The sequence below is a fragment of the Sander lucioperca genome, chromosome 11, assembly GCF_008315115.2.
Source record: "Sander lucioperca isolate FBNREF2018 chromosome 11, SLUC_FBN_1.2, whole genome shotgun sequence".
Classification (NCBI taxonomy): domain Eukaryota; kingdom Metazoa; phylum Chordata; class Actinopteri; order Perciformes; family Percidae; genus Sander; species Sander lucioperca.
In genome coordinates, this window is record NC_050183.1 from 15,107,413 (window position 1) to 15,134,710 (window position 27,298).

Here is a 27,298-nt window from a genome sequence, read left to right on the forward strand (position 1 = left end):
TGAGGTTTTATTTCACGCTTGAGTGGTTCAAGGGTCTAAAGACAGGGATGATGTGTGGGGTGAAACCCTCGCTGGAGTCGATCGATTAGCTGATCCACAACAGAATGAACAATTCTGAAAACTGGCTTTTGTTTTCATGACCTTCAGCAACAACTTAGAAATACTAAGATAAAGTAAGAAGTGTAAGAATACATTAGGGCTGTCAATCGATTGAAATATTTGATCGTGATTTATCGCATGACCGTCCATAGTTAACTCGCAATTAATCGCAAATTAATCCCACATTTTTCATCTGTTCTAAATGTACTTTAAAAGGGAAAAACAAAACAATCTTCATGATCGTCTATTTATAGAAAATATGAATGTCGAACGGGTTCTCATGAACAGGTTTGTACGATACGGTACTTTTTTTTGTGCGCAAATTCATATGATTTCCTAAGAAAATAGGGGTATCAGTGGCAGTTGGTAGTTGAATTTACCCGACAAAAGGTGACTTTGTGCCGGGTACAGAGCTCTGCGAACATTACAGTTAAGTTTAGACAACAAAAAGTGAGCGTCATGCAGGGATCAAAGTTAAGTTTCAGAAAAAGATTGTGATTTGGATTAAAACACTCCCAACAAACACACGTTCCCTGCATGAAAGTCTTTTGTTTTCCCCGGGAAGCGAACTCCGTGTTAAGACCCACGTATCCATCCCGACCTGCTCCTTACACGGTCCTTCTTAGTTCTTATATACAGCAGCAGTCAATTTGGTGCACACAGCAAAAAAAAAAAAACGTGGAAGACATACGAATTACAGTGCTTCACTTTCAACACATTCTCACTCCCATCGCGTCAAAAAGCGACCCTTGGTCAGGTGCCTTTTGCGTTTTGTTATTGAAGCAAAAAGTCTCCTTTAGCATCATATTTAGACATGCTTGGTGGAGACTCTTGGCGTCACTTTTTGACGCTCTGGGTCGGGACGTACGTTTAACTGACATGCGGCACAAGAACAAGACAGATTCAGGAAAAGATCTGCCCAGAGCCACTCTGGATCTGCCATAACCAATCGCTAACGTTTGGTCGTGATGTCGGCTTAGCATCGCTAGCGTTCGCCTTAGCCAACTCCTTCACCACTAACGGAGCGAGCTGGAAAATCAAACTGTTCCCGAACCCCGTTGGGAGGAGGGCCACAACATCATGGCCACCAACACAACTCAGCAGAGATTGTTCTTGCTCTGGCTTTAACTTCTGGATATTCGGCAGTGTTGCCACAACGGACCGAATGGCTTCACTCGCATCTTTCTCCACCGCCATTACGGAACTACAACTCCAACTAGCGCACGACCTCAACGTCATCGTTCTCAGCCACTCACTCTGCTCGCTGATTGGACCAGTAAAGATTTGACCAGAGAAAACCCAAGAATATACCGCAAACCCAGACGTAGTACTGAAGGAAAATGATAATTGAGCAGAAGTACGTAGTACGTTGTCTTAATACTACGTCATCTTACAGCGCCGCGGTCGAGCTGCTGCTCTGCCCGGTGCGTTCCATACAGACGCTAAAGGGGGATTTTTGCGTCTTTATCTGACGCTGAGAGACACTGACCAAGCGTCAGTATTTTACGAGTTGGAAATGAGAACGGGTGGTCACTTTTCTTAGCTATTTGTACGAATGGTTCATGAGAACAGCCTGGAATGTGTTACTGTTTGGAAAACATAAGATTGTCAGCTTTCAGAATCCATAAACAAATTGTATGTTGTCCAAACTATGTCTTATTTATAAGGTATTTTAACAATGAAGTCGTAAAAATATACTTTGTAAAGTACACGAAGAAGGTGTGTCCAAAACATGACATGACATGACATGCTTGGTGTTGCTAAAAACTAGAAAGTCTGAGCTTTAAAATGACACTGTCTGTGCTGGGAAATAGGACAGTGGCGTATCCTCAAACCAATCAAGTGGTGTGTGTTGGCAGACGCCGTCCTCCACCGCCCACCACCCAAACATCAAATGATGGAATATCTTTCGGAAGTTCCAGAAACTTGGAGTATCTATGCAAAGGACAACAAATCGTCCGAACCATACGACGATATGGGTGGTTTGTTGCTACCCTCTAAAACAAACCACAGGAGCGTTTCATAAAATAGCGCCCCTAGCATTGGCGGAAACGTAAAGTTCGTGATTTTAAACATGTCTTTGACGTTGTAAAATGGTCACAGTTTGGTTATGTTTAGGTACAAAAACTACTTAGTTAAGTTTAGAAAAAGATAGTGGTTTGGGTTAAAATCAGACATTACTTCACTTCCTGAAGGTTAAGTTAAAAAACAGCTGACGTTTACTTTTTATTTCAAACAGGACTCAAAACCCGCTCTCCCGGGTAAAAGTCCAATTTGGCGCTCTTATATTTCGTCACCTTACTTCGTGGGAGCATTTTTTCAGGGGACGACAGTCTCGAAAACAGGGGCACTGAAGCTGTTCTCGAGGTTTTTTGTTGGCCCAACATCTTACAGAGACACTTTATGTTAACTGGCAGCTGTCATGCTCTTTTCACACCACAAAAAAGCTCTAAGTGCTGGCTGCGGTTCAGTTGGGGACACAGAATGGCTGCTTGACTTGACCCCAAGTGTGAACATTTAATCAGCTTAGCATAACATCCCTGCAGCCCTCTGCTGCATCTAAAACCATACCCTCTGCCCCCCACTGATCTCTGCCTCCCACTCGCCCTCCGTTTACACTCACACACACAACAATGCACTCATAACATACTGCATATAATGTATCTATGCACAACCAAACACATACACACACACACAGACAGCTGACACAGCTGAAAGCCCGCAGAGCTTACAGGGGCAGAAAACACACCAGACATGCCGAATCCTATTTAGCCCATGCTTTTAGTAATGTAAAGTGCATGAGAGTGCATGTAAAAGCAGGGGTACGTGTAGCAGTCGACGTTATGAAACCGACCTAAGGGTTAAAGTGTATCAGAAGGGAGAGATGCAGAGAGAAGACAAGTCCACAACGAGAGAGGAAGGTTTATTATTTCAAGTAATTGTGTGTGTGTGTGTGTGTGTGTGTGTGTTGCGTGCATGCACTTGTAAACCTTTACATGTAGGAGGTATCTGTGTATGCACAAGAGAGATAAAGAGAAGGAGAGAAGGTGTGGTGAAAGTGAAAAATTCCCACTCTCAGTCTGTATTCCCCAGAGAGGGAACTGTGGGCAGCAAAAGTTTTTGTGTGCATTTGGCAAACACACAGACAGGACAGAATAGAGGATATTTCTAGCAGGGTGTACAGTATAGACAGCTCAGCAGCTTATTGCTTTGGTTTTTTTTTTGGTTTGCCTTTTAATCCATTGATGCTCGAACCTCGGACAAAGTCGCCCAACTGATGTATTAAAATGTGAACTTTTGTGCATCAATGATATACCTTCTACCTTTATTTCTCCTTCGAAATAAAACGATGAAAAAATGATAGCCTGCTTTTATCAACTAATTTTCCAGGATTTTAGGTCAGACACAGAATGCCTGTCTCCTTTGGTGCACTGTGAAAACATCAACGATGGAAATAATACGACAAGCTGATTGTATTTCATTTGTATTCAGAGACTGTTAATATGAATGGACAGAGCATGTGTGACGTCACCCATTGGTTTGTGGAGATTTGCTATGAGTCGTCGACTTTGCCGTTACGGCCGCAGCCATCCTGGTTGCGGATGTGACGATTTTAGACGAGAGGGAGGGGTGAGGGAGGAGCCATAGACTGTTGGGCGGTATCTGACTGTGACGTTAGCTGAGAGTTGCCAACGCTGCTTACACTCTACGTTACGTTACACACTTCCACTGGCAATCTGGATGCAACTGCTGCTGTAAGCTAGCCTACATAATTTGAGGTAAGATTTAGCTTCGCTAGGTTTAAAGTTCACGTGCCATGGATAAGCTTTGCTAAACCGCAGTCATGATTGACAGGCAGGGAACTGTCAATCACATCATAGCCACGCCCTAAAACACCTCCTGCTTTATCGTCGATTTTAAAATCAACAAGGCCATAATTCCAAAAATGAACATCATTCTGTGTTGCAGAAGACTTAAAACTAGTGATTGAGACCATAAACTCATTAGGAAAATGTTTACTGAGGTGATAAATCAAGTGAGAAGTGGGTCACTTTCTCATAGTCTTCTACAGAAACCGACCTCCTTTTGCAACCGCACGTGTCGCCCCCTGCTGGAATTCAGATAGAATACAGGTTTAAGGCACTTCCTTGCTTTCCATGCTTTGTCCATTAATATTTACAGTCTATGGTTGTATTTCATAAATCTTTTATTAAATAAAGTTTTATTCTCTGATGCATTATTCTACAGCAACGCTGTGAAAAACCCAGTAAAGGCAAGGGATGACTACAAAACTTTATCATCAAGTAAATACAGAGCATCATTTCTGAGCAAAGAAATATCTGAAGTAAACGTGATAAGAAATGATGCATTACTAGGGCAGAGGCCCATTATCACACTAAAGACATTTATTGTTGCTGGCAGGCTCAGACTGGCAATCTGGCAATTCTGGCAAATGACAGTTGGGCTGCAAGACCACCAACAGCACTGTGGGGAAAAAAAAGAATTAACCTGCCCGCCGCGACCCACTTGATGTTGAAAAAGCCCATACGATTAGGTGTTACACTTACGTATCTGTTCTGTGAAACAGAAAACACACAAAAACATCATGCCTAGCTACTGCAGTTTCAAGAGAAGAAGTATAGAAGATGAATGAAAGAGCTTTCAGGAGAAAAGTTCAGCCCAGATTCATCGACCCGTCCTCTGGTCCCGTTGTTTAGCTACTTGCTGTTTACGCCGCTGTGCACGCAGGCGGAGCCGATCAATCTACATCCATGTCACGCGAAGAGCAATGTCAAGAGCTATCCCTCCGCCTGCCGCTCCCTCCACCTGACCCAGTGAGAGCAGGACGAGAGGGAGAGGTAGCGTGAGAGGGAGATGGAGAGGGCACGCAATCCCACCCTGTATGTGTGTGTGTGTGTGTGTGTGTGTGTGTGTGTGTGTGTGTGTGTGTGTGTGTGTGTGTGCGCTGCTTTTCACACACCAACACACACATGCACACACACACACGTTATGTCAAGCTCACTCTCTCTCTGCTGGGGATAAAACTCCAGAGAAGGAAAAACACATGTGATGAAGTGCTCTTGTGACTTATTTTCTCCAACAAGCTTCCAGCTTCACACACACACACACACACACACACACACACACACACACACACACACACACACACTTTTCCTGGACTGAGTGAACTACAGTTGTGAGAGAGCTGACACATGTCAGGCTCTGTCACGCAACAACACTACGAGAGCCAACAGTGTGTTTGTGTGTGTGCATGTGTGCGTCTGTGTGCTCAGAGGGACTATGTGACAGACCAAACATTTTTCAGAGATAGAAGCTGGCACATCAGTGACTGTTGGCGTGCTTCTGTTCATCACTCTGCAGAGCATGTTCCCTGTGGTGTGTGTGTGTGTGTGTGTGTGTGTGTGTGTGTTTGTGGTTTGTGTGTGTATGTCATCACTCGGGGTCAGTGTTTGCAGTCAGTCGCTCCTGGACACGGTTTTTACACACTCAATGAAAGTGCATCACCTTTACCTCGCGGTACAATATTTCTCCTGAAGCTGAAGCTGAAGAACATCCACTGTACTGTACTTGTACCTCTACCCTTTGTCACTACATGTCTAGAAGTGCACTGTTTTTTTTGTTCAGGATATGTTTGGCTATTCTGAAATTCCATTAGTTGACATGTCAGTGCATGGCAATATATATTTTCCGGGACGGGCCTTTCTGTCTGGTCCAAGCATTTCAAAGAATCAAGGAGCAGAGACGCACCAAAACTTTCTGCGCTGTGTGCAGTTTTCCTTTGACACAAAATAATGTTTTTTTTCCCTTCATAATCCAACAGGCTCTGATAAGGTTTGGGAGGAGAGAGGATGAAAACAATGTTAAAGAAAACTGTATGTGAATAGTCCAGTGGTTCCCAACCTTTTGGGTCCGAGGTACCCCAACAGCCCTGTCAGATGAACTCACGTACCCCTTTATCGATTCCCAATGTGTGTTCCAAATGTATAACAATATTCATATAAAAGTGGATATTGTTTCTCATACAATTACAACATGGCATCATGACTTCGCGTAAATATACACGGCAACTTTCTTAAGCCAAGTGGCGTGTTATCTGTACGCTTTTTGAGCTATCTGCGTGTATGTCTACGCTGTATACAGCGGACGTACACATACACGCTACTTGGCGTGTTATCGCGAGAACACCGGTTGGGTTTAGGAAAAGAAGAACGGGGTTGGCTTTAGTAAAAGAAGAAAGCGATGGTTATGTTTAGGAAAAGTCACCCAACCTCCCTACGCTGATTTCCGCCCTTTCATACTACTCACTACGGTGTAAATACACACGCAATCCCAAGGTAATGTTAGTCAATGGAGGCCAAACGGCGTTGATATACACGCTAAAAAGCGAGTATGCGTCTTGATAACACGCCAATGATGGCATACGAATTGGCGTGTCATACATGTGCCATTTCATGATATCAGTCTGACAATTGAACTGTCAGTATTACGGTGGGTTTGGTCAGCAATCGTACTACTAGCCTACTAGGTTACTACTACTTAGAATGAAGCTGAATATTTGACAATTTATCCACTAACGTTACTTTTACTGGAAACAATTACAACCATTTATCCAGTACTTATGACTAATCATTTGAACTGTTTACCCATTACTTTTAGCTACCTGTTAAAACTTCTGTGTTCGCTTGCTAGCTAGTTTTCTCTTACATAACTGCAACATGTAGAGTTGAGGTGTTACAGTTGACTTGTTAATATGTTGATATATTGTTTTTTTTTTATCAAATCATAATTTCAAAATTTTCAAATTGCAGTAGTTGGATACAATCTTTCCACGTACCCCCTGGCAACTGCAGAAGTACCCCCTGGGGTACAAGTACCCGTGGTTGGGAATCACTGGTATAGACTACCTCTTTTCAAAATGCTTTACACATTAAGATAAGGATAACAATACAGAATTGATAAATAGGCAGCAATAAAGGAGACAAGATGCCATCAGAAACAATTAAATCAAAGAATAAAGTCAGCATGTAAGTAAGTAAAGATAAACTAAGTACAAAAACTAAGGACATTTATGTTTGGTAGATTATTTCGTTGTTGTAACACTGCTTCTTGGCAATAAATCAAAAAAGAGACAATGTGGCAAATTTTTCATGGGCGCAACCCACATACTCAGCTCTGCTGCTCATCCCACAAATACATGTTCCTTACAAATGTGGGACAACTTAGAAGGGAAATAATCCGGCTTTCCAATGGTATAAGATTTATTGCCAAGAAGCATTGTTACAACAAAGACATAATCTACCAAACACAAATGTCCTTACTTTTTGTGCATAGTTTATTATGAAAATAAAATAATAAAATAATGACAAAACCTTAATATATGTAGTTATGTAGTAATGTAGTAGTGTTTTTATCAAGCATTAAATTGGTGTTCACGTACGTATTGTCAGAAAATAGACGCGTCAGGTCGGGGTTACACTCGTGAGACGCAGCTGGGACTCAAGATGCACGGAGCCGCTGCAGACAGCTGCTGCATAGATTCAAATAAGAGTGTATCTGTTGCGTGAGACGGGCCTGCAAAAAAAACACATGGTCAGCAGCAAAAGGTAGAAGTAGTGGGACGCTACGCTAGAAAAACCTCTAAGGAAAGAGTTTCACACCAGGAACTGTGACTCACAGTCTCTGGACTGTGAGTCACAGTCGCATTTTGGTTTCTTTGGAACTTTAACCATCCTATCCCCAAAACCCGCCGCCGGGTTTGAAAAAACATGTTTTTGTTTATAACATATATAGATTTTGTTTCTCAAAATTTGCCGAGATTATGTAAAAAAAAAGCTCCAAAGTTAGGCCAAAAAACTACTAAGAGGATTAAAAAACTCACATAGAACAGGTCCAACTTCAACCATTTGCATGATCAAGAAGCTGTAAAATGCATAACATTTTACGTGTTGTACCCTACAAAAAGATACAAAGCCATGTTTCCTGTGAGGCATGGCCATGCGATGAAAATTCAGCCAATCCGTGACTGAGACTGCAAGCCTAAGCACGAAAACACAGCGCAGCCTAGTGGTAAACAGTGGTGGAAGAAGTACAGATCCTCTCGGTACGCGATCTGTGCAGCCTGCACGATCCGATATGCGCATGCACATAAATACGTAGAAAACGTGGCGGTTTCCCTACACTATTTGTATCACGCATGCGTTGAAACACTTGACGGCCAGGCGGCACAACTAGCGGCATATTTTTGTAGGCTACATTTTATGTTGTTCATTATGCAGTTCACGGCGGGTCTGTTTTATAAAGATATTTAAATTAAGTACTTATTGTCACTGATCCAAAACCACAAATCGACGGCCGTGTACTACGCCTTGGAGATATTGTTATTTTTGTGTTTATTTATCGTTTATGTAGTGTGGGGATGTTGTGATGTTTTTAAATGTAGCTCACGCTATGCATTACGAGGTGTTTACGTGGTCGCCAATCCAAAATAATAAAGGAGTTGTTACATGTTACATGAACATACACCATTTTGGTTACATGTGGAATGAAGTCTGAGTCTTTCTGTCACTGCAAACCTTCAGTTTCCTCCACACTCCCCTTTGCGATTCATTGCTTTATGGTATGAGGCCTACTTAACTTACAGATCATGCAGTGACAATTTCAGGATTATCATCTGCGCATGCGCGAACATCTTGCGCATGTCGGATCGTGCAGGCAGCACAGATCGCGTACCCACAGATCCTTTACTTCAGTAAAAGTACTAACACCACACTGTAAAAATACTCTGTTAAAGTAAAAGTCCTGCATTTAAAATGTTACTTAAGTAAAAGTCTGTAAGTATCAACAGGAAAATGTACTTAAAGTTAAACATTTGGACTTAACCAAGTATTTTTGGCCTAAACTTGGCCAGACCTTAACCACAGAGGTTGCACATAAGAAAATGCTCAAATAGTCATTCTAATTTAGGTCTGGAACATCCTTGTAACCTCTCTTGTATAGCGTCTTGGATCTTACCTTTTGTCCAATATTCTAGTTGTTAATCTGGTTTCAGGTGTCTGTTTCACTCAGCTGTGACGGAGCCCTTTATGAATGTGCAGAGTTATTTTGTGAGAGTTATTTTATGAGCTGACGACACCGAGGAGAGATTACCACCTCGTAACTGGTTTATGTATTTAGGTCAGAAAATGTGAACAGCATGAAAATTCTGACGAGTGAGGAAAAGGATTTCACACGGTGTTTAAATAAACTTCAGCCTGGGCCAGGATAGGCCCGTGGCACTGTGAAAACACGACTGTAGACAGACACTGCGTGTGTGTGTAGGTGTGTGTGTGTGTGTGTGTGTGTGTGTGGGCTTGTTTAACTATATTCGTGAGGTCCAAAAACCGGGAGCCCAGTATACTTGTGGGGTCCCGACAGATTTGTGGGGCCAAAATGCTGGACCCCACAAGTTGTTTGTTCTGTTTGAGGGTTAAGACTTGGTTTTAGGATTAGGGTTAGAATTAGGTTATGGTTAGGGTGAGGGTAAGGGTTAAGGTTAGGCATTTAGTTGTGATGGTTAAGGTTAGGGTAAGGGGCTAGGGAATGCATTATGTCAATGACGGGTCCCCACAAAGATAGTGCCACAAACCTGTGTGTGTGTGTGTGTGTGTGTGTGTGTGTGTGTGTGTGTTGAATGTGTGCTTATGTGCAGGTAGTTGTGTCAGGGGGTGTTTTTGAATCTGTCTGATAGAGATTTTCATCCAGCTGGCGGATTTTGGGAACCATGTTGATTTACCGTTGCCGAGTAACACTCATATTAGTCAATTAACAAATTAGTCGATCAATAAAAAATAAATAACTGAGCAACTATAATGTTATTCCAGTATGTCATTTGTTATACAAATGCCAAAATTCCCTGATTTCAGCTTCCTAAATGTAAATACTTGCTGTGTATTAGTCTGCTATGATTTTAAACTTTATATATTTGGCTTTTTAGATTTTTGATTGGACAAAACAAGCTCTTTATATCTAATAATTTAACCTTGATTCAGCCCTCACCATCAAGTACCTGGTGCTCCTTTTAAAGGAGTGTCTATGTGTATTGTGTTTCTATGGAAATGTGTCCCGTCTGAATGTCATATAATGTGTTTTAATGTACCATTTTTAAAAGCAGATTTTGCACATGCAAACCAGACAAGACAAAGACAAATTTCTGCCTTTTTTTTGCACACAAAAAAGTAGACAATAAAGGTATTTTCTATCATAGTCTTTTCTTTCTTTCTATTAGATTATTTGAATTTGGGCTTTGGAAAATTGTGATGGCATTTTTTAAAATCTATTTTCATACATTTCTTGGACCAAAAGATGACTGGATTAATCGAGGGAATAATCAGCAGAAGTTACGGGATCCAAAACCATACCGATACAATACCCTCATGTAACATGGAAGGGGAACATTTGAAAGGAAAAATCGGTGTTAAAGAGTGCAGACTCTGCGATTGTGAACCAGCCGGAACAGCAGCTGTGAAACAGAAAAGCTCCTCTGCGTGCCGGAGTCAAACATTGTGTGGTGACATAACAGACTCAGACATGACCTGTCAAAATGTTTGTGTGCACGATGAGGTTAGAATATGTGACTACGAGAGTGAGATTATTTGATGATGTGTGTGTGTGTGTGTCTATGTGTGCTTACTGACAGGTGGGCTGTTTTTCCAGGAAATCCCCGGGTGACGCAGGTAAAGTGGATTAAGAGAAGAGGAGGACAATGTTTGGGGATAATCACACACCGGCATAAGCCATCATAACAAACCCGGCAACCGGACAGGGCGTCACACTGTGAGTGTGTGTGTGTGTGAGAGAGTGGGGACCAGTGTTGTAGTCAAGACCCCCTAAACCGAGACATCACCAAGACCAGAGTGTATCGAGACCAAATCAAGACCAAGACTTTGAGGGGTTGAGACCGAGTCTAGACTGAGACTTTGGGGGGCTGAGACAGAGTCAAGACCAAGACTTTGAGGGGTTGAGACCGAGTCTAGACCGAGACTTTGGGGGGCAGAGACCGAGTCAAGACCAAGACCTTGAGGGGTTGAGATCAAATCAAGACCAAGACTTTGAGGGGTTGAGACCGAGTCAAGACCAAGACTTTGAGGGGCTGAGACCGAGTCAAGACCAAGACTTTGAGGGGCTGAGACCGAGTCAAGACCAAGACTTTGAGGGGCTGAGACCGAGTCAAGACCAAGACTTTGAGGGGTTGAGACCGAGTCTAGACCGAGACTTTGAGGGGTTGAGACAGAGTCAAGACCAAGACCACACCAGTGCCGGACAGCCAGAGCTTTCATTTTCTTGGGAATGCGTGGTGGCAGTAGTTCAGTCCGTAGGGAACCGCTGGTTCAAGTCCCCGTACGGACCGAAGGACAAAGTTTGGACTGGTAGTTGGAGAGTTGCCAGTTCACCTCCTAGGCACTGCTGAGGTGCTTTTGAGAAAGACATCAAACCCCCCCCCCTCCTCCTTTAGTGTTGCAGCCCCATCCCTCTGGAACACCCTCCCTGCAGATATCCATAACGCTACATCCCTGGACATTTAAAAAAAAAAACTCCTGAAACACCACCTGTTTACCACGGACTACAACCTCCATTAGCTTAGCCACAGTAATTCTGTAAAGTGTCCTTGGGTTTCATGAAAGGCGCTATATGAATAAAAGCAATTATTATTATTATTATTATTATTATTATTATTATTATTATGAACTGTTGTCCTTCCGGGTCAAAATTGAAAATAAACTTTTTTAAGGTGCCTTTTCCAACATTCTTTTTTTTCCGATGCTTTTTGAAACGTTTGTCATTTTTTTCAACCCTTTTTTTTTAAATTCATGATCAATAAACCTAATTTATATGACATTACACCTCATTTTGAGTTGTAAAAAAAAGCTGAAATTAGAAATGATTTTGACTAATAGTTAAGATCAGAGGATGTTGAGTGGATCACATGGTTCATGTCAATGTTTAGTTAGTATAGTGTTTAAACAACCATTTAAAAAATGCTTTTAAAAGTACTATGAATTTGAATAAAACCCCCAAAATTCAATGAAAGTAATCATTCATTTTACCTGCGATGAACCTTGTATGGAACCCATACAATGTACAATCATGCATCACTGTTTTTTTTGGGCAATTTGGTTGAAAGAAACCCATATTTCTGATATAAAAACCTTTTGAAAACGGGACATCACCGGGGTTAAGAGAGGAAAGAACTGGCAGAAAAGGAACTAAATGAGTAAGTGAAAACAATCATTCCACCAAATAATACAAATGTTGCATATTCATGGCTGCAGAGTGAAAGAGGACATGCTGGTGTGTGGGTGTCAGCCAGAGGGCAGCCTGAAAGAGTTTGACATCAACAATACGGCGTTTCTGAAAGGATCTTTTCTACCCGTGTGCCTGAGTGAGGAGGGTTTGAACCGCTCCTTCCATTGGTCCTGACCCAAACAGCTCTCACAAAGACCACGTTCACACACAGTTGGAGCAATAATGAAATTAATTAGGCTAACTTAAATGGTAAGTTTATTCCACATTCTCAATGAGGGTCTGGCTAGTCCACACAGCATTCTGGGATGGGGAAAAAACATGCTCTGGTTTAATGGCATTTCTTTAAACCAATCACAATCGTCTTGGGCGGTGCTAAGCACCGGGAAAAGCTACGGTGCTGCTGCAAAATAGCCTCAGGATGGAACTTGTTTTGGTGGAACATGTGTACGTTTAAAAGTTGTTTTAGTCGTGCAACAGAAAAGTTCCGAAGTGGAACATCGAGGATAGAGACATGCACATAATATTCCGTTTTTTGCCCTTATTCTGAAAAAGACAATATTCCTACTGTCAATATCTGAGCCAGAATCAGATTTATTGCTACAGTAAGTTACACTTACAAGGAATTTGCCTTGGTGCATACATAAACAAACATATTAAACGTTAATTAATTTAATAGCTAACAACAGCGCTACACGAGTCCCACTATACATTCATCAACTCTACTTTAACTGGGGAACACAGGCGAGTAAAAGAGCTGACCTTTAACCCAAAGATAACGATGTTGTCATCTTATCGTGTAACGAGGCTGTTTAGTCACCAAACTCTGAATGTCTTCTGCTTCGGATCCACACAACAAAGCAGCGTGGCCAGAATCCAGACCGTCACACATTCTGATCTGGCCTGCATACAAATGACGGTTGTAAATTCATTGCGGCCCTTCTGGTCGCAATTAGTGGTAATTTAAAAGTCTTAGCTGCTATACAGAGGACACTGTTGCCTGCTGCATATCAAGCGACTGCAGCTCTCACTCGCTTACACGCTGACATACCAGGCAACTCAGAGCTCAGGGGTGAAATGCATCAAAAAAAGCCACAAAAACGTCAAAAAAAGCCACAAAAACGTTGGAAAAAGAAACAAAAGCGACAAAAAAGTCGAAAATAAACACAAAAACGTGACAAAAGTGGCAAAAACTTTCAAAAAAAGAGACAAAAGTGACAAAGAAAGCGACAAACGCCAAAAAAATGGCAAAAATGTTGATGAAAGCGGCAAAAGATGACATTTTGGCATAGTCCCATCCCATTTACAGGATTGACCTCTGTTCAACAACTCATCATATTTTTCAATGTGAAATTCATAGAGGGCTGACGTCGATGTTTTTGTGGCTCTTTTCAACGTTGGCGCTTTTTTTTTGCTTTAAAAAAATAGTTTTTTGTCACTTTATTTAAAGTCTTTGATGCTTCTGACCTATGCTCTCCTTTATGGCCAGTGTGTTGAGGATACAGGTATGACATTGTACTGGCGGTGATATGTGTTCGCCGGTGTATTAGCGAAGCAAGCTGTGTCATGTAGGGCAGTCATGACCCAGCAGAAGACCCAGAGTTGTCCCTGGGTCACACCTGCTGCTCTTAAAGCTGTTAAAGCAGAGATGGAAGAGCATGAACAGGTTAATACTGCAACTGAGAGGAATTCGGATGAATCAGGCCTACGGACCTACACAGAGAGATCAGAAGAGCAGGATTTGAGCAAGAGAGAATGTGAGATAAGGTGGCTCAGGCAATTACAAAAAGATCAGTAAATTCTCTAGTGAGGAAGAGAACATCTGTAAACTGTTGGGACCGTTTTGGGTAACGTCACTGCATTCATGTGCCTGAACTCCCTCTCACACACACGCAGTTTTTCCCGATGTGTTATTTCTTCTGTGTGTGTGTTAAATGTTGCCAATACGTCAGTAAGGCCGTGCCTGGGAAAAAGCTGCTACCACAAAGAATGAGCGCGGCTGACAGGGACAGCATGCTCTCTCTTTTTCCTGGTGTGACCTCGCCCTGCTGAGAGCTCCAAAATAAAACAAAAAATGTAGGTTTCCATGTGGGGAAAATTCCCAGGATCGTGTCAGTTTGTCAGCAGCTGCTGTGAAAACATGAACATGTGGGTAGAGTGAGACAAACAGTGTGTCAGTGTGTGTGTGTGTGTGTGTGTGTGTGTGTGTGTGTGTGTGTGCGTGTGTGTGTGTGTGTGCGTGTGCCTGAGAATATCTGTTTGTTTGTTTGGCTGTGTAGCCAGGGAGCTGCAAACGTTCAGTTTTTTCTCTCTCATTTTTTGTTTAGTTTTAGATTTAGTAGGTGTTACTTTCATAGTATTGGCAATTGTTATTGACAATTGCTGAAATCTGGAGACCAAGCAGAGTTTTGAAACAGACAAAAGAACACAGGCAATCAGACAACCAGCCAGTAAAAACAAGCATCCTCAGACTGTAAGAGTGACGCATTACAGTGGCTAGGGCTCAGAAGGTAGGCCAGGTCATCCTTTAAAGGGATAGTTAGGATTTTGTGTGGTTGTATGAAGTACTTCTCCATAGTCAGTGTGTTAGCTAGGGTGCACATTTAAGTGTTTGTTAAGGGCAGAATGTGTTAAACCATTCTGAATTAAGTATTGTGTTGCTGCAGAGACGTCCCGGCCTACGAATCGTATCTTACAGACGAAAGAAAAAAGATCGTTGTTTGGCACAGATCCTCACAAAATCACACTATATAACCATTTGAATTTTGATATATTTTATATTTTTCCATGAAAATGAGAATAATGATACACAAAATGATCATACCCTCCAATATCGTGAATTATATCGCAATCGCAATATCAGTCAAAATAATCGCAATCAGATATATTATCCTCATATCGTGCAGCCCAAGTATTATAGTAGACGGCGGTTTTTTTCGCCCCCAGTTTGGAGACGCAGGCCGGAGTACGGACACGGACGCTAAGCAACGTCAATTAGCAGCTAAACACATTTTAGACACCTGAAAACATCTATATCAAGTTTAAGTGTAAGCTATATTTCGAATATTTTCACTACGGCTGCAACTAACGATCATTTTCATTGTTGATTAATCTGTCGATCATTTTCTCGATTAATCGATTAGTTGTTTGGTCTGTAAAATGTCAAAAAATGGTGAAAAATGTGGATCAGTGTTTCCCAAAAGCCCAAGATGACGTCCTCAAATGTCTCGTTTTGTCCCCAACTCAAAGATATTCTGTTTACTGTCACAGAGGAGAGAAGAAACTAGAAAACATATTCACATTTAACAAGCTGACATCAGAGAAGTTTTTAAAAAATGACTCAAACTATTAATTATTGAAATAGTGTGGTTCATTTCATAGCTAACAACTAATCGATTAAACTTTGCAGCGCTACACGAGTCCCACTACACATTCATCTTTACAGCTCTAGTTTCCAGCGTGTTACCTTGCTGTCAGATGGCCCTTTACGAGGTGTTTGGTGTTTTAAGCCCCCAACGTCGTCTTCCAGGCAGCGCTGCCTGGAAGGCACTAGGATTAGGCAATGGTTAGGGTTAGGGTTAAGGTTAGGTGCCTTGAAGTCGACGTTGGGGGCTTAAAACACCATCGAGCCCTTTACGACGGGGATCTCAAACCGTTATTTCTGCTCTCTTCAAAGCCACCAGACTCCTTTAAAAAACAGTTGTTTTACCTCGCAGAACATGGGAAGTTGACTTCTTTAGCAAGTTTTGTCTTTGAGCTTTTTGAGTGTTATTTAGTTATGATATGCTCTAGCTTTTCCAACATTTTAGACACAGATATGGTAATAACGGTCCAAAATGATGTAAAAAAGAGACACAAAACTACCACAAATGGACACAAACCGACTACAAAGAGATGCCAAATGACCACAGAGACCCAAAACAATTCAAAAGAAATGAAAAATTAGCAAAAAAAGACACACACACAGACACACACACACACACACACAGACACACACACACACACACACACACACAGACACGACTACAAAGAGACACAAAAATCCCACTAAGATACATAAAATGTATGGGGAAATTGCATGTTTTTTGTTGAAAAAAGTCACATTTTCTTGAGGAAGGACGCCTAAACCCACTAGCCAAATACGTGCACCTAAGTCTTCCACAACCCAAGGGAAAATACTGGTGTATACTTGCAGGGTTTGAGCACATTCTCACACTGGCCGGCAACAATAGCTCGCTGAGCCAAGCAAGTGCCAGTCAACAGGACGGCTAACCTGACGATAAATGAACACAAATTATTCAAGAAACGTATTTGCAGCATCGACACCTGTCTGATGACTGACTGCTGACCATGCTGCACCTCTGTGGAGAAGAGCAGGGTCATCTATAGTGAAACACAGCATGGTTGCGTCCGAAATTCCATACTAACATGCTATTTAGTAGGCTAAAACAGTATGTGAGATTTTTTTATTATGTCCGAAATCTTATTATGAAACCAATAGTATGTGAATTGCATACTATTTTCGCTGAAATATATTAGTATGCTAACACTGGACACTACGCCGGCATAAGTATCCCACAATGCAATGCGGTAGTAACGACAACGTTCGAAACAGACAAACGGACAGCAAGCACGGCAGCTGTGTACCGCCACAAACGCTTTCATTTACATTTTTACATATAAAAATCTGTGATTTTGTCACCTGCGACTGTTGGTCTAGTTGCTTTCCTTTTTCAGTAACTTAAGCATTATCTGGCAGTGCCGCTACAGCGGAGGTCGGCAGGGGTTACCATGGTTACGCGTCTCCAACGGCAATGAGGCTCTCAGGAAGAGACATTGAAAATTACAGCTTAGTGCGTCCGAAAAGATATACATAACTGTTTATTTACACAAAAGTAAGTTGAACAATAGTATACATATTGAGAATGTAGTGCATAGTATGAGATTTCGGACGTAAACCATATGTAATAGTTTACTCCATTTTGTACTTCCTGAGTCTTTATTCCCTCAAATGTCAGCATTTTTTAGGACAGAGTGCTATCAGTCAAGTGACAACTCTGTGCAGATTTACTTTGCCATCCACTTATTCCAGCAAATCCACTAAAAGGAATTGATTCCAGAGATTTTGCCATTATAAATGTGTCCATGGCATGACTCTTAGGGATGTGGGCTTGTTTGCTTTCTGGTTTTGCCGGGCAGGAGAAATACACCTTCCAGTAAATCCCAAAATGAGTAATGAATTACATGTTCCAAGTAATTTGTCTAACGCTAAGCCTGGTTACATAAAAAGAAAATGTGGCCTTCAGTCAGCTGATGGAAACAAACACAAACTCAAAGAAAGCTGCAGAAACTTCTTCAAAAACAGCATTTGTGCAGTTTGTACAACAATGTTTACTTCTGATTTTGTGTATTTCAAGTTCTGTTCTGAGTCTTTGTCCTGTTAGGAATAAACCAGTGTGTGTGTGTGTGTGTGTGTGTTTGTGTCCATGTGCGTGCAAAGAAGCAGAATGATCTTTTTGCTCCACATTCCTCTTTGACAACATCATTTGCAGCTAGGTTGAGGGAGGGACAGGCTGGGCAGCATGCACGCACGCATGCACGCACGCATGCACGCACGCACGCATGCACCACCCACACACACACACACACACACACACACACACAGTATATGCAAACCTTAATGAGCAGAAGTATACAGTATACAGTATATAGTAAGTAAGTAAGTAATAGATTAGGTGACACAATGCAGCTCACTGCACAAAAAGAAAACATGAAACAGTATCACTTCAATTTAACTAATGCAAACAAGACTAATTTGCAGAAAGTACATTATTATTTTTCTTTCTCGTATGAGAAGGCTGAATATTCAACAGATGTGGGAAGATATTAAGGACAAAAGTATGTGGAGACTAGGTGATAATTACACATCTTATTCCAAACCATGGGCATTAATTTGCTGCTCTAAAAGCCTGTTTTCTGGTAGTCTGTCCACCAGATGTTGAACCTGCTGCGGGGATGGCCAAGTAGTATAACACCGAAGTGCATCTTGGGAGCTGTAGATGTTGAATTCTAACAAAACTATATGGTCTTTTATCTTTGTTAAAGACTCAAATGTCACTGTCCAGCAGTGTATTCATTGCTGGTGAATCTTGTTAACAAATTCTACTTTTGAAAAAGGACACAAAACATTTTTCTAGGAGACTGAAAATGTGGCGGCATTAGAAAAGAATGTCATATAAACGTGTGCCAGAGTGGATGTATATAACAGAAAATGGGGAAAGTACCTGAGCTTTCTGGAGGGTTCCTAAGAAGCTTTGTGCTGGGGAGAGATATGTATGATGGGCTCATGCTGTTGCCATTTATACATGTTTATTTGGTTTATTTTGTTACTATTTTGTTGAATGATTTATTTATTTTTATCACAAAAAAGAGACTGAAACTGAACTCAAAGCAGAAAGCTAATACAATGTTAATAGCTACAGATTTCAACAAGTCCTCCAAACCATACGCCAATATGATTAATATCTTCCTTACCCTCTGATACGACCCATAGTAGCGTTTCATAAAATAGTGCAGCTAACGGTGGTGGAAATATTTCCTCATATCTAAACCAGAGAACATCGGTTGCGGTTTTAAATGTACAGATCGCGTTTTTAAATACGTCGTTAAAGTTGTGAAAATGGTTGCAGTTTGCTTATGTTTAGGCAAAGACGGTTTAGAACCGGGACGCCCCCCGACTCAGAGTAGTTTCCTGTATCTGTGTCCAGTGGGCTCGGCCACGGCCACGCCTCTTTAGGAGACTAGCGGCAGGTCCTGAGTGGATTTATCCCAACGGGAGACATGAACGTGAACGCAGATTATGAGCGATTCTTTCGCCCCTATAGTCACCAAAGTAAATATTGGACCCATTCTTCACAAGCCGCATATCTCCAGAACATTCTGACACTAAAATGGCATTTTTTAGACAGACGCATCAGGAGAAAATTAACTTTGTTTGAGACTTTGTTCTCAGGACTGAACTCTTGCGAGATCTGGCAACACAGAGACGCTAACGTCAGCTAACGTTTGTGAATGCCCCAACAAAACTAATCTACGTGATGCTAAATGTCTTTTAGCTGTGTAAATATCTAACGTTAGCAAAAGAACATACTAATACATTATTTAAATATAACTTTTCATCCATCCACACAACGTTCACTACACGTTCAAACGAGGCCACGCCCTTTTAGGAGACAGGAAGTGTGTATTGTTTCATACCACTGGCGCTGCTTGAAATGCACTATCTTTAGTATAGAGAATCTTTGGTTTAGGCACCCAAACTACTTAGTTAAGTTTAGAAAAAGATTGTGAACGTTTCTTTACTTTTGGTTGCGAGCGTGACGCTAAGTTACAAAAAACTCGCCGTTTACTTTTATTTTCAAACGGGACTCGAACCCCACTCTGCCAGGTGAAAGTCTGTCCTGTGTTTGTTTGACCCACCCACCTATCAAAAAGAAAAATTATTTTTTTTGCCTGTAGTGTCTCCCCTTAAACTATCAATGTTTTCACACACTCATTTATGGATTTGGTCATTTATTGGTTGCCACCCTAAAAACAAGAATTCATGCTTAATTGCTGAGTGTCTGCAGACATTTTTATTTATTTAACCAAAGCAATAAAAAAAGGACAGAGCAGAGAGACAGATCTCCGTGTGTTCATTTCATTATTTTAAGATATGACATTTACAAATGACATTTACAAAGAATGTGAAGGCACCTAATTGACATTGGGGGGGGAAAAGGGGGAAGTAGACCCCTAATAAGAAAAGTCCCAGCAAAGCACATGAGGGGTCACGATAATTAACCCTTATAATCAGAACTCGGTCCTTGCGTTATCACTGAGTAATTGCAGACTTCTAATCCTCATTTAGAGTAATTAATCATATGTGAACACAGAGCTGCTGCCAATTATGACACATAATGAGAGCTCATTATGCATTCATAAAACAGAGACCATCATTTACACTTAGCTCTTCATCATCAACATTATTCTCTTCCATCCTCTCTCGCTTCATCATCATCATCATCGTCATCTCCATCCACAACATCAATACCAATATTCCACTATTATTCCGAATACGACAATATTTCGAATTTGATACAGGTCATGTAAACAGCATATTCCGGTTGGATATTTCCAAATGAGGCCTTTCAGACTCAAGTCTGTGAGTCTGCAAGTGCATCAGAGTCTGGACAATTGAGCCTTAGTATCTTGCGTTCTGCGAGCATGTGCACAACGATGCAAAGTCCCAGGGTTGATGCGGTACACATTTCTGCAAACAGCGTTGATGCATATCAACATTTGTCAGCTGTAATGTGGCGTTTAACAAAGTAATGGGCAGATGAAAGAAGAGAAGGCCATAAATTGATGTAAGCAATGCGGGTTACACAACATTTATTTGAGGTGAGAAACAAGTTCAACAAGTCTCTGCTCATTTGTCTTTTTGAATCTGCGATGCCTCATGGACATCTCATTGTCTTATCAGCTCGGTGTGTCAGTGACTGAAGCTTGGGATTTTTTTCTCAGTTATCTACCATCATACAGTATGCTGCTAGAGTAGTGTGTCAAAGTGTGTGTGTGAATATGATATCAGATATTGATCATCTCTATAAGGAGGCCTGGCCACAGTCGTCGGCTGCCTTATCACTTATTAAAAAGCCTCGCTATGGATCTCTGAGATGAAAGCCGACTACCTCAGGGACTCCGCGGCAGCCGGCTCAGTCAATTCTCAGCCTCAATCAATGAAAAAGTTCTTAAACTTTTGACTCAAGCATAATTCAATATGAGCTATTGACACCAAAAGCAAAAAAAAAAACGCACGATAAGACAACAGGACAACATTTTTGGCCAAGGAGGAGCCCCGTTGCTCGTGTCCTGGGGTGAAAACTGGCCCGTGCTTCCCTTTCACACTCCTGTTTTCTTTTCCATCGCTGCTCTTCTTGAATAATAAATAGATACAGAAATAGTGTGGGCTGCCAGCTCCTTCTTTACATAAAACATTGATGCTGTCTGCAGATTGAAACTAAAACAGTCCCTCTTTGAATCTTTACTGGCGCCCAAAGGATACAGCTCGTCTGAAAACGGGAAGAACAGAGCTTCCTTTGAACAGTGACCCCGTCACCTCCACATTTTTATTGACTCCAGATAGATGGCGCTTGGCTAAAAACCACCAACACCTATGAACTTTCGCTGACATCCAAAAGCTTTAGCTCCCTGCCAACTTCTCTTCTCTTTAAATCGATCTCGTTGTTTTGAGCCATGGTGATCGTCCTGCTGGGATTTGGACCAACAGGGACACCTTTAAATGTATTAGCGGCAGGCTCGGGACACTGTGACACCCGCAGAGATTTGGACAAACTGGTTTTACTGACTGACGTGATGCAGCTTCTATTGTCAGAAACAGCACCTTGTGATGGTGCTGAAGAAATGACTGCCAAGCAGCGGTGGAATGTAAATAAGTCCATTTAAATGTTGAGCTACTTGTACTTTACTTGAGTCTTTTCTTTTCATGCCACTTTCTACTTCTACTCTGCTACATTTCAGAGGGATATATTGTACATTTTACTCCACAACATTAATCTGACAGCTTTAGTTACTAGTTACTTTACAAATTAAGATTTTTGCACACGAAACACATGTAGTTTATAAAATCTGATGTTTCAATATAAATTGAACTACCCAACAATATATAGGTCTACAAGTACAATATATACTGTAGACCTACAAGGCCAGCTGAAATGATCAGACCATTAAACACACAACAGTTTGGATCGTTTCCAGTTTCTTCAGTTTTTTTCTGCATTGAGTACTTCTACTTTTAATACTTTAAGTTCATTTTCCTGATGATACTTACATACTTTTACTTAAAGAACATTTTCAATGCAGGACTTTTACTTGTACCAGAGTATTTTTTTTTTTTACAGTGTGGTATTAGTACTTTTACTTAAGTAAAGGATCTGAATACTTCTTCCACCACTGCTCCCAACCAACCATGACTTGAGAGAGCCAGAGAGTGAGTCAAGTCAAGTTAATTAATAACTATTTGTATGGACCAATATCACAAATTTGGCTTATTCCTTAGAAAACGGACCTGCCGCATGCAGTCGCAGGAGATTGTTGTAGACATGATCCTGATTAAATTGATCTAAAATATAAACCATAACAGCTAGAGCGTTCATTCTTTTTGCAGCAGATAGCTAAGGCTTTTGTCTTTTGCGCCATTACGTTGTACGCTCTTGATGATCAGTAGCGGTTTTTAGCACGGGCGAAGCGGGAAGCTGCCTGGGCAGCATTTTTTCATGACACATTGGGGGCGGCACGAGCACTTAAAAAAAAAAATAGAAAAAATCCTCTGCGCCGCAAAGCGGTTTTCTATTATCTATCATTTCACTGTGTGGGGAATTGGCAAATTGGCGCCCCCTGTAGCTGCAGGCACCCCTGCTTGCTGAGAAGGTTCCGTCCGGGATGTGTGTGCATGTGTGTGTGTGTGTGTGTGTGTGTGTGTGTGTCCTACCAAAGCAGAGAATTAGCTCCACACATAGTTCATTATAGGCTAAGTCTTAAATATATTTGGAATATCCATTGAAATATTCACATTTTATATGAAAAAAGTTACTCTCAGATGTGTCCAGTTTGGGACGTCGCATAACATTACTGTATGTGCTGGGGTACATGTTCACATAATTTATATACAAGTGGACACCTGAGTATTACCCCCATATTGATATAAATACACCCAAAACATGCTTTTAGGGATATTGTAGTCAAATATAGTGATTGTGATGTCATAATGCAGCAACAAAGTAATCTGTATTTTCTGTCTTTAAAAAACTACTAATCGAAGGTTAAGGCTGGTGATAGTCTGTATTTTTTAATCAATAAATCCCATTAAAGACCCAAACCACAGCCTTATAGATCTTCCTACAAAAACACATCAATGAGCAACATCTTGTTAGGAAGTGATTAGCTAGTAGGACACAGGTCATACTGTAGCTACATACTACAGGTAGCTATAGTGCATGCAAATACGGAAGTCAAGGTGCATTCATTTACTACAAGCCCAGGGTGTAGTTCAATGTAGAACCGCCACTGGTGATGATGCTATTACCTTATGTGACGTCTGGTGTAAAACTGCTTGACACCACTTCTATTGCAGATTAAACTATCAAAACGCCTCTACAATCATGCATATCGGAAAAACTAAAAAATCTTCATAGTTCAAATAACTTCTGGAGTGTTAATAAAGGTTTTGTTCATGTTTCTACCTTTAGAAAATCTTTTGGATCAATATGTTTTTAGGAGTTTATTTAATTAAATGCGATGAAAACACATCCGTTTTTTGCTTTTTTGTGTGTTTATGACAATTTCAATACTTTCATTAATTATTATGGTTTACTGACTTATATATCCTTTTAGCCTAGGTTGTACTGATTTTAGTGATGTGATGCATGTGAAGATTCTCCAGGAAATGACATTACAATAAGCAAAAATACCAATGTAGGCATTGGTGGACCATTTCTACAGCAGAGGTCAAATGGTTCCAGAGTTAACCGGCACTAAGAAAAAAGTTCACACAGTTTTTAAGGTCCTGATACGTGTCCTCACATCTGATTCATGGAATCACATCAGTGACGCATACTCTCTGGGCCCTATTTTAACGATCTAAGCGCATGGTGAGAAGCGCCTGGTGCAGGTGTGTTTAGGGCGTGTCCAAATCCACTTTTACTAGTTTTAACGGCGGAAAAAAGGGTCCGTGCGCCAGGCGTAAGGTTCAAAAGGGTTGTATTTAGTGTCTTCATTAATTCATAGGTGTGTTTTGGGCGTAACATGCAATAAACCAATCAGAGATCATCTCCCATTCCCTTTAAAAGCCAGGCGTGTTTGGACCTTGGAGCATTGCTATTATGATGGAGGATTTGCACCGTAATATTTATATTTGTAATCTTCTGCATGTGTGTGTGCTGCTGTGCGTCCCTGTGTGTGTAACAAGCATAGTGTGCGCACGATGTGCATAAGCCTAGGCCCATTTTACTAATTAGCTGTTAAAATAACAATGAAATGCTGCTCTAGTGACTTTAGACCAGGTTTTTGTTGGTCAATGGTGCGATCACTTCCCGCTGCCTCAAGATAGCAATACGCCCAGAATGCACCTGAACACACCTCCCTGTAAGACCAGCACGCCCATGGGCGCACAGATGGGCACAGGTGCATTTGCTATTTAAACGGCGTGGGCACTGGACGGGAAATTGAAAAATGCGTTGGTCTTAAACTAGCAAAGACACTTGCGTCGGGTTTAGCGCTGTGCCGGGTGCAAGATAGGACCCTCAGTCTTCTGAAGCTTTAGAGCAGAACTGAAACTGAAATATTCTTCCTCTAGATCTGATGACAGCAACATTAACTGGAGCTTTAAAGCTCAGACTGACAGCTCTTTAAAACATTTTACGGTCACTTTTAACCAGAATCTCTTGTTTCAGTTGTGCTAAATTGCAGTATGTATTGAATTTTAAAACTGAACTTTTTTTTATTATTATTTTCTCAAGCATGTATGTGTATATATTTGAATTCTTAAGCACTTTGAGTTGCATTTCTCTAAAAACAGTTATTATTTTTCTTTGTGTATACCTGTAAAAACTGGCATTAGGGCATGTACAGAACACAAAATGGAGACATATATTTGCAATGCAAAGATGTTAATGTTAACTTTCAAAACATTGATGTACTAACTCTGCTAGTCTCACTTCTTGCTGTCATAACACACACACACACACACACACACACACACACACACACACACACACACACACACACACACACACATTTACAGAATACTTTAGCACATCTGAAGCTAATGCTCATCATCATTTCATCACCTTGACAGCCTGCACAGTAAAAAATTATCACATTAAAGTAGTAAATGTAATTATCTATTTAGGCCAAAGTTAGCTCTGAAAAAAAGACTGTTGCCATGTTTGTCTTTACGACGGAAACCAGAATCTGATATCTGATGAATCATGAGGTTATGCAAAAAGAAAAATCCATTTTCATTGTTCTTGTCTGGCAGAGATTTGGTGTACAGCCTTAATGTTCCGTGCATAGAGATGCTCCACAGTGTCTTGTGAAATAATCTACCAGATTCCCACTGAGACTTTAATTCTTCAGTATAAGAGTCGGCTCAGCACCGTTGTAAACTAAAGCCTGAAGTGACACCAGAGCCACGAAGGATTGTTCAGTAACCCCAAGGTTACAGATCGGAGCCATTATCTCACACACACACACACACACACACACACACACACACACACACACACAAAGTCCACTCATTCGATCCACAGCAGCAGGAACCTGTCCCAATTTTTGACTAATTGAATGAAAAACTACTTTAGTCCACCATTTGTCGATGTGTGTGTGTGTGTGTGTGTGTGTGTGTGTGTGTGTATATCGGGGGGGAATCCCATTAGGTCGAGCGAGCTGGGTCGAGCCAGAAGCTAATGAGATTAGTCAGAAAGTCGGGATTTAAAGTGTGCACACTGAGCTCATTGGGAAGCTAATTTAATCAGAGGTCCTTGAACGCAGCGCTGGGCTCGGGACAGATCAGCCGCTCTCAGCCGCCTGATAACAAGTCGTAGCACAATAAGATCATTGACTCAGGGCCAGGCGAGGGACACGCTGTGATTGGTTCACACGTCACGGAGTTGCTGACGGAGTTCGCCATTGCTTCACGTTAATCTATCTAGTTTCTGTTGCTTAATGTGGAAACACCACCGTGATCCCTTTCCTATTCCTTATCTCTGCTCACGCTTCCCTGACAAGAAACCGCTTGAAATAATGTTAAGAGTGACTCTTTTAACCTCAGTATCAAAGTAGGAAGTATTATGACATTGTCATAGAGCAACTCTTTCGTATGATCACCGATGATTGAGTCGTATGAACGGGTTCGTATGATATTGTACGAAAACGTATGCACAGCAATTCGTATGATAGCCTACGAAATTACGACGACCGCTGGCCAGTTACGTGACCACCGGTCACATCACATGACAGTTAGGTTGAGCGGTCTTTACAGTTAAATTTAAACGAGAAAAGATGACTGTCAGCCGGGTACAGAGCACTGTGAGGAAGCCGTTAAGTTTAGCCGACAAAAGGTGAGAGTCATGCGGTGACGGCAGTTCATTTTATGCAACAAAATGACTAGTTAAGATTAGAAAAAAGTCCCCTTAGGTAGCACTCCTGGGACATGAACACCTGTTTCCTGATCAGTGTGAAAGTCTTGTGTTATGCAACGTAACAGGGAGGAGAGTAAAGATGGAAAGCTCCTAAAGCTTAGTTCCATATAAATTCACGGATAATTCGTTGTTTTGTCGTTAGTGAAAAACAATATTGACCATGTAGTTGAAAAAGGAGCCTCATGTAAGAATGACATTTCCTCCTATGGAGACACTTTTTGACTGGCAAGATGGACGGCGAGTGGAAAAACCAACAGCTAAAGTGAGTCGTTCAAAACCTTTCTTTTTAGTAAACTCTGGGTACACAAACAATGTTCTCAATGCTGGAGTTCGTATGTAGAGCCCCTGGTGATACTTGGAGAAAAGTCTCATGTTGTTTCGAGCCTTCTTAGTGTTTTAAAAATAGTGATTTTGATGCGATCATAGTAGTTGCCCCTAGCACTCCCATTCAAAAGGCCATTTGACCCAAAACGAAAATACGCTCAATCTTAAAAGTGGCGCTTCAGTCCTAATTATGCTTTTAAATGAAAGTTTGACTCGGGTACATTCACAAAAAGACCCTAGGTTGCATTTTGGCGAGAGTTACGCTTTAACTTCTTCCAGGACACAAACTCCACTCCCCCACTTGAATGCCCTGT

At 41.3% G+C, this 27,298-nt stretch overlaps 1 protein-coding gene and 1 long non-coding RNA gene across 3 annotated transcripts in view; both read right to left on the reverse strand.

Moving 5' to 3' along the window:
* The window catches only part of pik3r3b (phosphoinositide-3-kinase, regulatory subunit 3b (gamma)), a 287,621-nt gene that overhangs the window by 71,360 nt on the left and 188,963 nt on the right, over positions 1-27,298 (reverse strand). The gene's annotated exons all lie outside the window — the stretch shown is intronic.
* On the reverse strand, positions 481-26,511 carry LOC116056999. The gene is made up of 4 exons (XR_004106709.2): positions 26,368-26,511; positions 24,948-24,951; positions 808-823; positions 481-493 (listed from the first exon to the last, which is right to left on the reverse strand). It is a non-coding gene; the product is annotated as an uncharacterized LOC116056999 (long non-coding RNA).